This window comes from Podarcis cretensis (assembly GCF_951804945.1).
Source record: "Podarcis cretensis genome assembly, chromosome: 1".
Lineage (NCBI taxonomy): Eukaryota > Metazoa > Chordata > Lepidosauria > Squamata > Lacertidae > Podarcis > Podarcis cretensis.
In genome coordinates, this window is record NC_137170.1 from 100,486,927 (window position 1) to 100,500,975 (window position 14,049).

Genomic DNA, 14,049 nt, shown 5'->3' on the forward strand with positions numbered 1-14,049 from the left:
ATAGATAAATATGTGCTTTGTATATAGAACGATTTGTCTATCATCTTATAGTGGCTGTCCCTGAAAAGTACCACGTGGAGTAACATTTTATTTATCTATGTAGAAAATTTATAAACCATGTGATCAAAAAACTCTCCAAGGCCTGTACAAATAAAATGATAGATAAAACACAGCTAAAATCCACAGACCAATTAAAAGTAAATATACGTAAAACTATCGTAGGTGAAAACATATTCTGATATTTGGTGGGATACAATGAACAACCCTTTGGCATCCGCACAAAGCACACACACCTCCTCCACTGCTGATACTGCCTGGAGTCTACCCAGGGAAGCCTCCATTTACAGCACACAGCCATAATAATGGCAAAATAAGCAGCACAGCAGTGACTGCAGCGAGTGTCATGCTCCTCTGACCTGGATCTGCCACCTGAGGTGACTGCCTCACCACAGTTCATAGGTAGGCCAGCCATGTGTTTGATGCTTTTATAATTCTCTCCATATAGTTAGGTCTGGAAACCAAGCCTTATAAGGAATGGTTGAGGGAGCTGGGTATGTTTAGCCTGGTAAAGAGGAGACTGAGAGGAGATATGACAGCCATCTTCAAATAGCTGAAGTGCTGCCACATGGAGGGTGGAGCAAGCCTGTTTACTCTTGCTTCAGAAGCCGGGAGCTGAACCAATGGATTCAACTGACAAGAAAAGAGATTCTGACTAAACATCAGGAAGAACTTTCTGACAGTAAAAGCTGCTGAACAGTGGAACGAAACTCCCTTGGAAGGTGGTGGACTTCCTAGATGACCCTCAGGGTCCCTTCCAACTCTAAAATTCTATTATTTTGGCCCCCAAAATTGCAATAGGAAAGACATCTATGTTTCACTAAGGTTAAGGGGCAAGCCCTGAAACAATTCAGATATTCACACACACATTACGTTACATTAGGTAACTGAATTGTAACTCGCAGCTGAATAATTCTTGGAGCATGGTAGAATGCAGTCAGAAATGTTTTATGAATTTTTTCAGCACTGTCACTTGATCAAGGGGAAAATCTGGCTTCAGAGAAAGGACAACAAAAGGTAGAAGAGAAGCATGGATATACATAATCATATCATAATATGCAAGGACTAGGATGCAATAATATCATACATACATAAGCAGGAAGACCTATCAGTCTGTTTCATCTTAAACTCTGAAACAGTTTCATCAATCTGTTCCAATACAATATTGTTTTAGAAAGCCAAAAGATATGCAGGTCCTCGCAATTCAAATATGAAGGTCTCTCAAGTCCCTGGTAGAGCTTTCTATGTGTGTGCTTTTTGTGTTTTGTTTTTTAAAAAGCCTGGCCCAAATCACAGGGAAAAATAATACCATGTACAGATATTTTCTGTGGAAAGTTTAGTTATACTAGTGCACAGCTTAAGAAAATTAAAAGCCTCAGGCCAAAAAAGGAAAGAGTATAACAGGAATGCTTAGGAACGGTTTGTATGCTTGATTTGTTTTACAGTGCTTTTGGTCTTTAGTTTTGATTGGATTGTTTTACCGAAACATGAAGGGCATTTAGAAGGCAGGGAAGTGAATAGGATACATTTCCAACAATATGCCCAACAGCCAAATCTGAATGTCAGAGGTAAATTATAACAGCTTACATTGATGATGACAATACATTATAATTCATAGCTTGGCAAAATGTATCAAGGTTTCCTTGCTAGTCTAAGAAAGTGCTTCTTTTAACATTTACTCTTTAGGCTAATATTCAACTTATGCAAAATGGGAATCAATTAAACAGGTAACTTAATTCTAGCTCATATTTTGCCAAACAAAATACACGAGGTGTTCAATATCTGTAAAAAAAGAAATGTATTATTTCATAGATTCATGTTCTACCTTTTATCCACTGATACCAGAGCAGGATACAGAATACACAATAAAATTACAAGAACAAGAAAAACCCAATTCTTAAAAACACCAATAAACAAAGTTTCTAAAAACAGCTAAACAGAACAGCAGTCACTCCTTTAGAACAAAAGTCTGAGTAAATAGGTAAATCTTTATTTGGTACCAAAATGAGAAAAACGGGGGCACCTGGTGTAAGAAGCATGCATTCCACAAACAGGGTGACACCATGGAGAAATGTGACAGTAGATAATTTTATAATGTATAAATTTGAGAAATTATTGAGACAGGTAATTTTCTCTACAAAACTTGGGTTTTGTTCACACTCTGGCTCCATTTGCGTATAATGCTAAGCCAAACAGTGGCTTAGCAACTCAAATGAGCAAGCAGGCACATTCCTGGAGAGGATATCATGGCTGTATTGCTTATCCTCCAGTTTTGCTGCTGTTGCACTGCTATGAGCTAAGCCATGGTTTGACTTAATGGCTTGTCGTCCCTGGAAAAGCCACAAGCTGTAAACAAAGAACAAACCTTGGTTACAACTTGTGGTTTGTCTGAAGCAAGACAAATCACGAGCCCAGGATCAGAGCAGTTGGAGTACTGGACAAGAAGCAAGGCAGTAACAATCTTGTCTCCAGAGATTCACACGCTCGCATGTCATATGTAATGGATGTCAATATTGGCCCATACACGTTTGAAGCAGAAATTAATTGGTGGGGCTCATTCTCATTCAGAGAGAAGGTGGCTGTGGAGATAAAGGTCATCACTTAATATAAGAGACCTAAAATAGATCAGCTATAAGTGCCCTTATAGAACAGTGAAGGAGCCTAACAGGGCCAGCAGTGTTGCTGACTGAAAATATTCATGGTTCAAGATTCACACGAAATTGGCAGGAAGGGTGGAATCCACACAGGGTCAGCCCAACCTAGAAGTGTTTTTAGAGCATGACAAGCCTTCCTATGAGCACACTGGCCAGCAACCACATGCAGGCTTGTAGCTTTGAATATTTTGCTTAATTGGAGAGTTGCCAGGTTATCGAAGTGAAATGGAAGCCCTCCGAAACCCAGCTTTGTTCACAGGAGATGATGTAGGAAACTGGCACTTAGCCACCTTATTGTGAATAGCCAGTTTTGTTGGGGGGGGGGCAGTGTGGACAGACAGAGAGACATTGGTTTATAACTTTTTTAATTGGTGAAAAATAATCTCCATTAATAGTTATATACTATAAAGTTTATGGCCACCTAGAAAAGTGAATAGCACTTTTGGAAACACCTCTACTACCATTCCTTTGGGAATCAGGACTGTTTCTGTGGAATTCTACTGTTAAATATTGTTAATATACCATGGCTTTAATCATCTAAGCTTCAGGGGGAAGGGTCATTGCTCAGTGGTAGAGCTAGGTTAGCCCCTAGCATCGCCAGGTATGCCTGGAAATGTCCCCCATCTGAAACCCTGGTGAACTGCTTCCAGTCAGTGTAGACAATATGGAGCTAAGTGGACCAATCACCTGACTCAGTATATGCCAGCTTTTAATGCTTGTGCATTTTATTTCCTCCACCACCATCTTAATACAGAACCCATTCTCTGCTTAGGGCCCTCTGCCATTTAGATTACATAGTTTGTGGCTCAGCTTTGTCCTGGTCAATGTCAAATCATTTTCAGAGTCCACAAATGAAAATTAACACTGTGGGTAGTTTTGGAGGTATGTCTCACTGAGTTCAGGTAAGTGAGCATAAGATTTTAGTCTTACTGCATTTAGGCAGCATCCACTGTGATGAAATATACGGAAGAGGAGTCTACACAATGAAAGCAATTCCCTGGTACTTTCTGCACCCCGGAAAGAAGCAAGAAAAGAAGGCTAGTTGCAAAACCAGTGTGATGGGAGCAGAGGAGATAGAGCCACACCCCAGAAAGTGTGGCTGCTCCTCTGATGTGTCTCCTTTTGCCTTCCTAACTTCCAATGGAAAAGGAGACAGGTGAGGTAAACATGCCTTAGGGGTGAGGAGGTTTTCATCCTTTCTTTGATATCAGGCCAAGATTCCCTTGTGGATGGATGTGGTTTGGTCAGACTATTTTCCAACATTGAGTCTATTGGGACAGCATGGAATAAATAATCAAAATGCCACGGCTTGTTTTAGAAAAGGTATATCGGCATATTATTTAGACTTAAACTAAAGACACCTAGGTTTGGGGGACATTAAAATTGTCCAAGGATTATAGAATCAAAGAATCATAGAACTGTAGAGTTGGAAGGGACCATGGGGGGGGGTCAACTAGTCCCTGCAATACAGAATCTTTTGCCCAACAATGGGCTTCAACCCATAACCCTGAGACTTAAGAGTGGAGCTTGTTGTTGTTGGTAATGTTTTTATACTTTAGAGATATACAGTGGTACCTTGGGTTACATACGCTTCAGGTTACAGACTCCACTAACCCAGAAATAGTACCTCGGGTTAAGAAGCTTGCTTCAGGATGAGAACAGAAATCGTGCTCCGGCCAGTAGTACCTTGGGTTAAGTAATTAATTCGTTCTGGAGGTCCGATCTTAACCTGAAACTGTTCTTAACCTGAAGCACCACTTTAGCTAATGGGGCCTCCTGCTGCTGCTGAGCCGCCGGAGCACGATTTCTGTTCTCATCCTGAAGCAAAGTTCTTAACCTGAAGCACTATTTCTGGGTTAGCGGAGTCTGTAACCTGAAGCGTATGTAACCCGAGGTACCACTGTAATAGAATCATAAATATATAGAGCTAGAAGGTACCCAAGGGGCTATCTAGTCCAACCCCCTGTAATGCAGGAATATGCAGCTATCCCATATGGGGATCAAACCTGCAACAACCTTGGAGTTATGAGCACCACGATCTAACCAACTGAGCTGGTGTTGCATAACTCCTCTGGGCTCCTATGCGGAAGAAGGGTAGGAGACAAATGCAAATTATTATTATTCATAATAAAATAACCCAAGAGTCAGCCAATTTGGAACTCTGAACATTCTGAACATTGTGAACATCTCTTATGCGTTAGTTGAGCTCTGTGTGAATACTCTGTGGTGCCAGTGTGGTGTAGTGGTTAAGAGCGGTGGACTCGTAATCTGGGGAACCGGGTTCGCGTCTCTCCGCTCCTCCACATGCAGCTGCTGGGTGACCTTGGGCTAGTCAGACTTCTTTGAAGTCTCTCAGCCTCACTCACCTCACAGAGTGTTTGTTGTGGGGGAGGAAGGGAAAAGAGAATGTTAGCTGCTTTGAGACTCTTTCTGGTAGTGATAAAGCGGGATATCAAATCCAAACTCCTCTTCTTCTTCAGGCGTTCTGTGCCTGCCTTTACACTGGATTAGGTCCTATACTTGTAGACAATTTATCTCACTTTTGACTTTCAGGTGTCTTTTGAGCACTTTTTATGCTGACAACCCTATGCAGTTGTTTAAAATTTTCATGAGTAGTCATTTTAATGATTGTTCTGTACTGCTTTTAAAGTCCCCTCCCCCCGCCACGTTGCTATACACTGCCCTGATGTTTTATAAGAGGCAGGTACACCAATACTGTTATAAATAAATGAATAAATATTGTGTAAACCAAACTTTCTTGGAAAAGGCCGCTTGCTGATGGCACAGCTAATATAGGATGACAAATTTGCTGCAGTGGCAGATGAATTATCAGGCACTATTAAAGAAAGGGCTGCTTGTTTGCAGATGCTTCTTTCCCATTCATGGAGGGAAAAACAACTTTGGTGTATTACAGGGTTAGGGCATGGGAAAGCAACTGAAACTGTGCATTGAGAATGGCAGCTGAGTGTCTCATGCGAAAATGTAAAAGGCCTTTCAAATAAACAAACAGAAAGGAAACCAAAATACACAGATGCTATTTTAACAGATGCTAGTAAAGCATGACTTTTTGTTTCATTTCCAAGATCTCCGTTTGTGTCCTGTTCTCTGCCAGGACTTTCAAATGATCGTTTCCTTACACAAATAGAATGGGTATATGAAATATTCCAGCTGGTTTAGCCAGGCGGTCTTAAAAAACTGTGTGAAAATACACAGAATTCTGTAAGCAGCTAACCCACCATTTGCAAACTGGATCAAGGGAGTCACACAGCTGCCCTGAACTAGCATTTGCTAAATTGTTCAGGACCTCAAATATTTGTTTGTTTGTAGCATTTTTACTCTGTTCTTCAGTCAGAATGTTTTACAGGTTAATAGGAATAAAACAATCCAAAATACACGACACAAAAAGAAATGAGAATGTGGAGGGAAGATGAAAACAAGCAAATGCAGGTACCAGTTACTAAAGTTACAAGGTCCTCAGAGTAACTAACTATGATGGAAATTGTCCATGGAGAAGAGGAGCCAAAATACACTTGTTTCTCAGCAGAATTCATCTCCAAGCAGCCTTCAGGACCCTCTGGACCTACTCACCCAAAAACAATAACTCCTTGCTTCACACACTTGCTTTTCTACTCACAGCTGGGTTGTTTATGATGTCAGTGAGGTGACACATTGAGAGCCAGCATGGTGTAATGGTTAGTGTTGGATTCAAATCTCTGTTCAGCCATGAAACTCAGTGGATAACCCTGGGCCAATCACAGTCTCCCAGCCTAACCTACTTGACAGGGTTGTAATGAGGATAAAATGGGGAGAAAGAGAACCATGTACTTGAGCTCCCTGCTATAAGTGCAGTGAACAAGCAAACAAATTATCTCTGGCATTGCTATTTGCCAATATTCCATAGGACAATCAGATAAGCTGTTCTCAGAGAGACATCCACTAAATAAGCTAAGCAGAAGAAGAGTTTTGGCTGCATGTCTATGGGTTAAAATATCATTTTTCTTTTAGGGGTAAACCCCCCCCCCCATTCCTTTAACATGACCAACCAAAAGAGCAAGCAAGATTTCGAGACCAACTGAACTTTTTATTTGGTTAGATACTAGGCAAAGCTGTCTTGGTAAACAAGCTGTAATGTCTGCCCTGGTCAAAAGTTCATTTTTGTTGTATTACCTTAGAAACGATGTAGCTGTAGCAGCATGGCTATGGAGGTTGTCATGAAGACTGGCTGCACTTCAGAATTTACTGATCTGCCACTGCCCCAAACCCTGAGTCCTTTTTGTCAGTTTCTCAGAACTATACTGATAGGTAGGTTTTTCAAAGAGAACACATGTTGCAGCATTGAAAATATCAGTCACTGTGCCAAAGGAGCTGGCAGCTCCCACATCATCACCATGTAAAAATGGTTCTTCTTTCATGCAAAATTATTCTTTATTCATTTCCTTTAGGTATCATGTGGTGCCTTGGGCTTGTATTGAAGATAGCATTTGTATTTTAGTACAGATATGTATGCAAAAGGAATTTGAAATTATCCTATGTCTGTTTAGCATCTATATACAGTGTCTCTCTGTGATAACTTATTGGCTTGCACTGAGATCTGAATAATATCAAAGGCAGATATTTGTAGAAGAAAACTCTATTCTACACCGAACAATCTTGAATAAAATACTGTAATGAAATTTAAGATCCCACTTATGTTTCTGTATACATTTTTATAGATATTAGCTCTAAAGAACCATGTATTTAGGTCTGTGTGTTTTTAAAAGTCTGAAATCTGATTTATCTATGAGACACACTTCACAACACAAACCAATTTTGCTGTGGTAATACCATGTCAATATTTTTTGACAGAAGACAAATGTTGTTATTATTTTGCCATTTCTTACCTTTGTAAAAGTTTAGAATTTTACAAAATGACTCTTCTTTACATGTCAAAATGGTAAGTTGGTGGGGAGGGGAAAAAACTAGGACCGTTTTTTATATCTAGGGACAGTGATGGATTCTGCAGTGAGGTTAAAAATGATTTGGCACGTTATTGGCATTTTTAAAAAAGTGGAAAGTAAACAACACTTTCAATGGATAAATGCATTTTTCATATATAAAAATAGAGATGGGTGAAATACAGATGAGTTTTAATGGAATTATTTTTACTGGTTTTGATGTGTGATATTAAAGGGAGGGTTATTGATATCCTGCCATTAGACTTTGTATATATATTGCATAGTGTAAAACTGAATACTGTGATATTCCACCTATTTGAATAATAGTCTATCTAAAATATTTTTTTCATGCTGCTATAATAGATAAACTTAGATAGATTACGACATTAGATCAAGGATAGACAATGCAGTACCCTCCAGTTGTTGAAGTCCAACAACATATGGAAAGCACAACGATGGCAATCCTTGCTTTAGATTACTAAGCAGAATTGACAACAGCACATCAACAATTGATTTAGTACGGGAAGGACTGTTTTAAATTTCCAGATTATTTATGTATTTTGAAATCCTGTTCTTTTCCAACATATTGTAGATAATTGCCTTTGGCCCACCTGAAATACACCCATTTAGCTGTAGCCACTAGTAAGAACAGGGTTGTATAGGTACAACATTCTTATATGAGTGGCACCAGAGTGTTTTGACCAAACTGCATTTGCTGAATACATATTGGGTCCTCCCATGGCCTGATTCCTTGCGGATCTCCCAGCACGCTGAAAGCAAAATTTTACTTTGCAGGCAGAGGAAAACAAGTATGTATCAGCTCCAAAAATACTTCAGTGACTGTATATGGCAGATTATTTTTTAAATGCAGTCTGCTGAACACAAAGGGCCTCATTGACTTTCTGTTATGACGGGTCTTGCATTTTATAATTCCACACTGAATAATTCATTTAGGAATGTCACACTCCTTTTCCTCTTTTTTGAATGATATGATTGCAATTACCATTTTCCTAAAAACATGTTTTGTAGTAAGAGTGTCTTTAAAAATAAGCAAAATGCAGCAACCATCAGAAAGCTTCATAATTTAAGAGGTGACGTGTGGAAACATCTCCCCCTTCTATGCCATCCCAATCTAAGGATGTGGCTCTCCCATCATCAGACTCTGGGGTCACTGCCCTATAGCTTCTCCTCCTCAATAGCCCCACAGGAGATTGTGATTGCAGAATTGGCTACAAGCCCTTTCAGGAATGTATACACCTTACTTGGGGAGCAAACTCCCTGGGGAAGGCACTGTCAGTCTTAAACCTTCAGGTGACACCGGTTCTTTGCTGGGACAACATCTTTAATAGCTCAGCCAGCAGGGGCCACTGGGAGCTGTCCAAGGTCCTGTCTGAGGATGTTCTGGTTACTGCTAATACTTCCCCAGTGATCACTGTGCATTACATCTGAGGAAGAGGTCAGTGTTCACCTGCACACCGTGAAGATAAGTGCAAGTGTGTGAGAATTGGCCTATTATCAATTTGCTTCTGAACAGATCACAGAACTCATCTGTGTACTTCCTTTTTTTCTTGGTTTTACAGCACCAACTAGCAACATTATTAAAGCAGATTTTGGTGTGCGAGTATATAAAGCAATTTGCTGTTTGCCACTAGCTACTATTGCAGGCATGTCATGTCCCCCAGATCATACTCTCCGGCATTAAGATATTCCCACTCTTCAATGTATGCATGCTTAAAATGGGTCACAATTTGTCTTCATACCACATAAAATGCCCACAGGTATCGTTACAGAATTCTATGTGTATTTTTACTATCTTTAAAACAATCTGCATTTGCAGGAAATTTACTCCAGCTGCAAAAACCTCCAGAAGTTCATCATCTTCACCCCTCCCTTCCACCCCCAGCCACCATCGCCCGTTGTCACCTAGGAGCCTATTCTCTGTGAAACATGAAGCAATTAATTCACCCTGCCAAACACAAGGGAAAAGGAATGCTTTTTCAAATATCAAATCAGTCCAATTTCATTTAGACCTAAATTATTTTTCTGGTCCCTCTTCATGTAGATACCTTTGCAGTCAATTAGCATTGTCACTTTTAATCTGTCCTATTCCAATGTTGGTCATTTCCCATTAGAGGCTTATTAACTAGATTCTTGTGGTCAGACAGAACCTTGTGCCATGTGAGATCTGCGAAGATAAAGCTAGCAGTCATTATGTGGCTGACATTTACCAAAAGGGTAGATATTACAGATAACCTTAATCACAAATTACATTACACATCAGCAAATGAGCTTATAACTTTCCATCCAAACAGTGAAGCTGTGGCTCTTAACAGTTTGGGGGTGTTTCACAATTAAAATTAACTACCTCATAGGTTTTTGTTTCTTAATTAAAATGTTTCCTGGATTTATTGCATTCCTGTCAATATCTAGCAACTCCAGAGAGTCCTAAGGGTAGGAAGTCACATGAAAACACACACGATATGGACTTGAAAATATCACTAGTGGGAGAAATCAAATAAAATCTTTGACTCTCTCAGTGAAGGGCTTCTTACCCCCTTTGTAGTGTTTTAAGCTCTCTGTTGCATTTGCATAAGAATAACACTCTCGATACAAACCTGTGCAGTGTTTGATCTGCCATAATTGCTGTACTGTCACCAGAGTCTTCACACTTTGGACATATCAAACTTCAAATACAATAACTGCCTTATGGCCTGACACCATCCTGTTTGCCCCTGCCAATGATTTAAATTCTTCTTGGCATTCTAGGCTTTATGCACTTTTGAGGAAACATGCAACAAAATTATCTGGGTAGCCTTGTTAGCATGGTGGCAAACTTATGTTCTTCTTAGAATATGTAGTGAATTCCTACAAAGAGGAATGAAACAACAATAGCTTAATTTTCTGCACACTATGAGATTAGTTAGACAGAAGCATTCCTCTCTTGCCCAGATAAAGTGACACAATCCTTCATTTTAGGCCATTTCAAGATATATAAAAAATGAGATTAGTCATAGGGTGCCCTAGACTCCAGAACAGCTCCAGCTCAGCAGGTGTCTCCTAAGTAAGCTTCAGGAATGCTTTGTGATTTCCAGGCCTGTTTCCACAACTTCACAACTGTTTCCAGGACCTTCACAACTGGACAGGGGGTTCTGTCAACCACCTGGTGATATAAACTAGCCCAGGCTTCCTCAACCTTGGCCCTCCAGCTGTTTTTTGGCCTACAACTCCCATGATTCCCTAGCTAACAGGACCAGTGGTCAGGGATGATGGGAATTGTAGTCTCAAAACATCTGGAGGGCCGAGGTTGAGGAAGCCTAAACTAGCCATTTGGCCTGTGCATACAGGCAGCCCGGTCCTTCAGAAGGACCATAACTCAGTTATAGAACATCTTCTTTGCATACAGAAAGTCCCAATTTGAATCCCTGCCATCTGCTGTTAGGACTGGGAATGACCCAGCTGCTGCCAGTCAGTATAGGCAATACTGAACTAGATGGACCACTGGTCTGGCTCGGTGTAAGGAAGCTTCCTATGTGAGTCGGGGTTCCTGAGTCTGGTGCTGGACCTAAGGTCTCTGTTTCCTGAAACCTAAGTTCTCCCAAGTCTAGGCCTCTCTCACTGTGGCTGCAGCAGTTAAGCCTCAAAGTGCTCCTGGTGTTTCCAGGCATCTTCCTGTCTTGTCTTGTCAGGTTTTCTGTATCTTATTGCGGCTCCATTTAGTCTCTACTCTGAGTTACTATGAAGGAAGTCTGGACACCATGCTGAGGTAAAAATGAAACTAGTTTTTAAATTGTAAGATTGCACAGCAAAGGGGAGGAAAGGAAACTTGAGCTATTCCATCAGCTTTGCTGAAGAGGTATTTGGCCCTTCCTCAGCTATCACCAAGCAGCAATGATTCCAGCAGGTTGCTGAGCAGAAGGGAAAAGTACCATTCCATCAGGCTACAGAGCGAACACACAGAATAGAAGCAGGCCCTAATAAGAAGCCAGATGCCTTTGGCTCTTCCTCTCCTTCAGCTGTCACCTTGCAGCAGTCATGCTCTCTCTGTGCTGCAGCCTGATGGAAAGAAGCAGATGGCAAGCAGGACAGTTTTGTCACCTCAACTAAGAGACTGGCACCTTTTGACTCTCTTTCCCCTGTACTTTTTCCATCTCAGCTAGCCATTATAAAAACTCCATAACTTAAGAACTGGTGCCTGACTTTGTTTGTTTTGCCTCCTCCATCGCCATCACTTTTTCTTTTTTCTGCCATGTCTTTTACGTTGTAAACCTATGGTCAGAGGCTCTTCTACAATTGATATGTAAGCCGCTCTGGGAGCTGAAGTGTGGGGCAAAAATATCCATATATAATTTTAAAAATAACTTCAATCATATTTATTTTGTTTTGCAACACAAACACACATAACACTAATAAAAAAAAGAAAACTTAAACAGAAAATACAAAAACCAATACAAAACAAATAATGAACAATGAATATGTAACCATATTTCAGTTCTTCTTTTCTTCCAGTTGACTTCCTTCGTCCTCAACATGGTTCTGCTTTCATATTTAGTAAACTGTTTCCTTCTCACGTCGCCCCCCCCCCTTTCTTTCTATTTTAAGCTTTTACACCATAATTTGTTTTGCAAAAATTAATCAAAACAAGTCCAGGTATTAATTTGAGGGCACTGCTTTTTAAGGTAATCTCTGTATTTTCCCCATTCTTTTTGAAATTTTTGTTTAGACTGACCCCTAATTGCATCTGTCATTCTAGCCAATTCAATGTAATCAAATAATTTTTGATTCAATGTAATCAAATAATGCCATTCTTTTTTTTGTTGGTGCTGTCTCATTTTTCCATTTTTTTTACAATTAGGGTTCTCACTGCCACTGTTGTGTAAAGGAATATTTTCTTCTTTTCCCTAGGGATATCTGAATCTAGTATACCCAGTAAAAAAAGCTTCTGTTTTTTTAACAAAAGTTTGTTTAAATATTTTCTTTAGCTCTTCATATATCATATCCCAGAAGCCCTTAATTTTGTCACAGGTCCACCACATATGTAGTAGCATCCCCTCTACTTGGTTCCACCTCCAAGACATTTTTGATTTTGTTTTATACATTTTGAATATTTTGCTTGGTGTTAAACACCATCTGTAAGACATCTTTTTAAAATTTTAAAAATTAACCCTGCCTAGTGATGAAATGCTTATGTAGCTAGTAACACATCACACAGGAGTCTGTCTGTAGAGAACCTATATTCATTTCAAGGTACATGGTTAGGCTTTGGTATGAATGGTGACTTGGAACACAAAGAGGGGGAAAAATCACTGGGCACAACCTCGACCCCCTCTCCCAGCTATGTACTCATTTGTTACATGAATTGTATGTCTGCCCAAGGTGACTACTTTACAAATCAGCAAGCAAACAATCCTCTAATTCTTTTAGGAACAGTGGAGAACAAACAACAAGTAGTATGGTATACAGTGGTACCTCAGGTTAAGTACTTAATTCATTCCGGACGTCCGTTCTTAACCTGAAACTGTTCTTAACCTGAAACACCACTTTAGTTAATGGGGCCTCCTGCTGCTGCCACGCCGCCGGAGCACGATTTCTGTTCTCAACCTGAAGCAAAGTTCTTAACCTGAAGCACTATTTCTGGGTTAACGGAGTATGTAACCTGAAGCGTATGTAACCTGAGGTACCACTGTATGTGTGTTGATTATCCATGTAATCTTAAATATTGCCACAAGTACTAATTAACTGAATGAAAAAGCTTGACTTCCTAGCCATACTACAATCTCAGAAGTGATCTCAACTTTGGGGGGGGGGGCTGGGGATTAATGAGCAGGTAAGCAGAAGCCTCTGTATGCCTCCCTCAACTGTCAAAATTATGCCCCCGCCCATTGCTTTCTTACGTGATAGAGAATCCGTGTTTAATTACAGGGATCTTCTACCACCACGTCTAGTTTAAGTTTCATAAACAGTTTTTAAATTAAGTCAGTAGCTACAACTCTGTCAGGAACTCGCTAAGCGCTGTAACCATCAAAGCAATTAAGAAGCTTGCACAGAAGGTAATTAAAAGCCTTACTGGTTCTTGCTATTAGACTGACATTTTAAATGCCACTCGGTGTTTTATTGAGCCAATAACCTATTTCCCTGGTCTCCCCAAGAAATTCAACCAGCATCAGTAATCTATCAAAGTCGATAGGTACTTATATCAGTACTCTGATCTGTGCAGCCTGTTTCATGATATCCTTTAACAAAATACCTCTTCCTCGTTAAGGGAATTTTTTTTACTAACAATGTTGATATAACACCATGTGATCAATACAAACTGCTTTGTGTTTTTGTTTTTGTTTTACAATCAAGCAGTGTATGAATTTTATGAAATAAATATCTTCATCATTGTGGTATGCTGAAAGGGATCT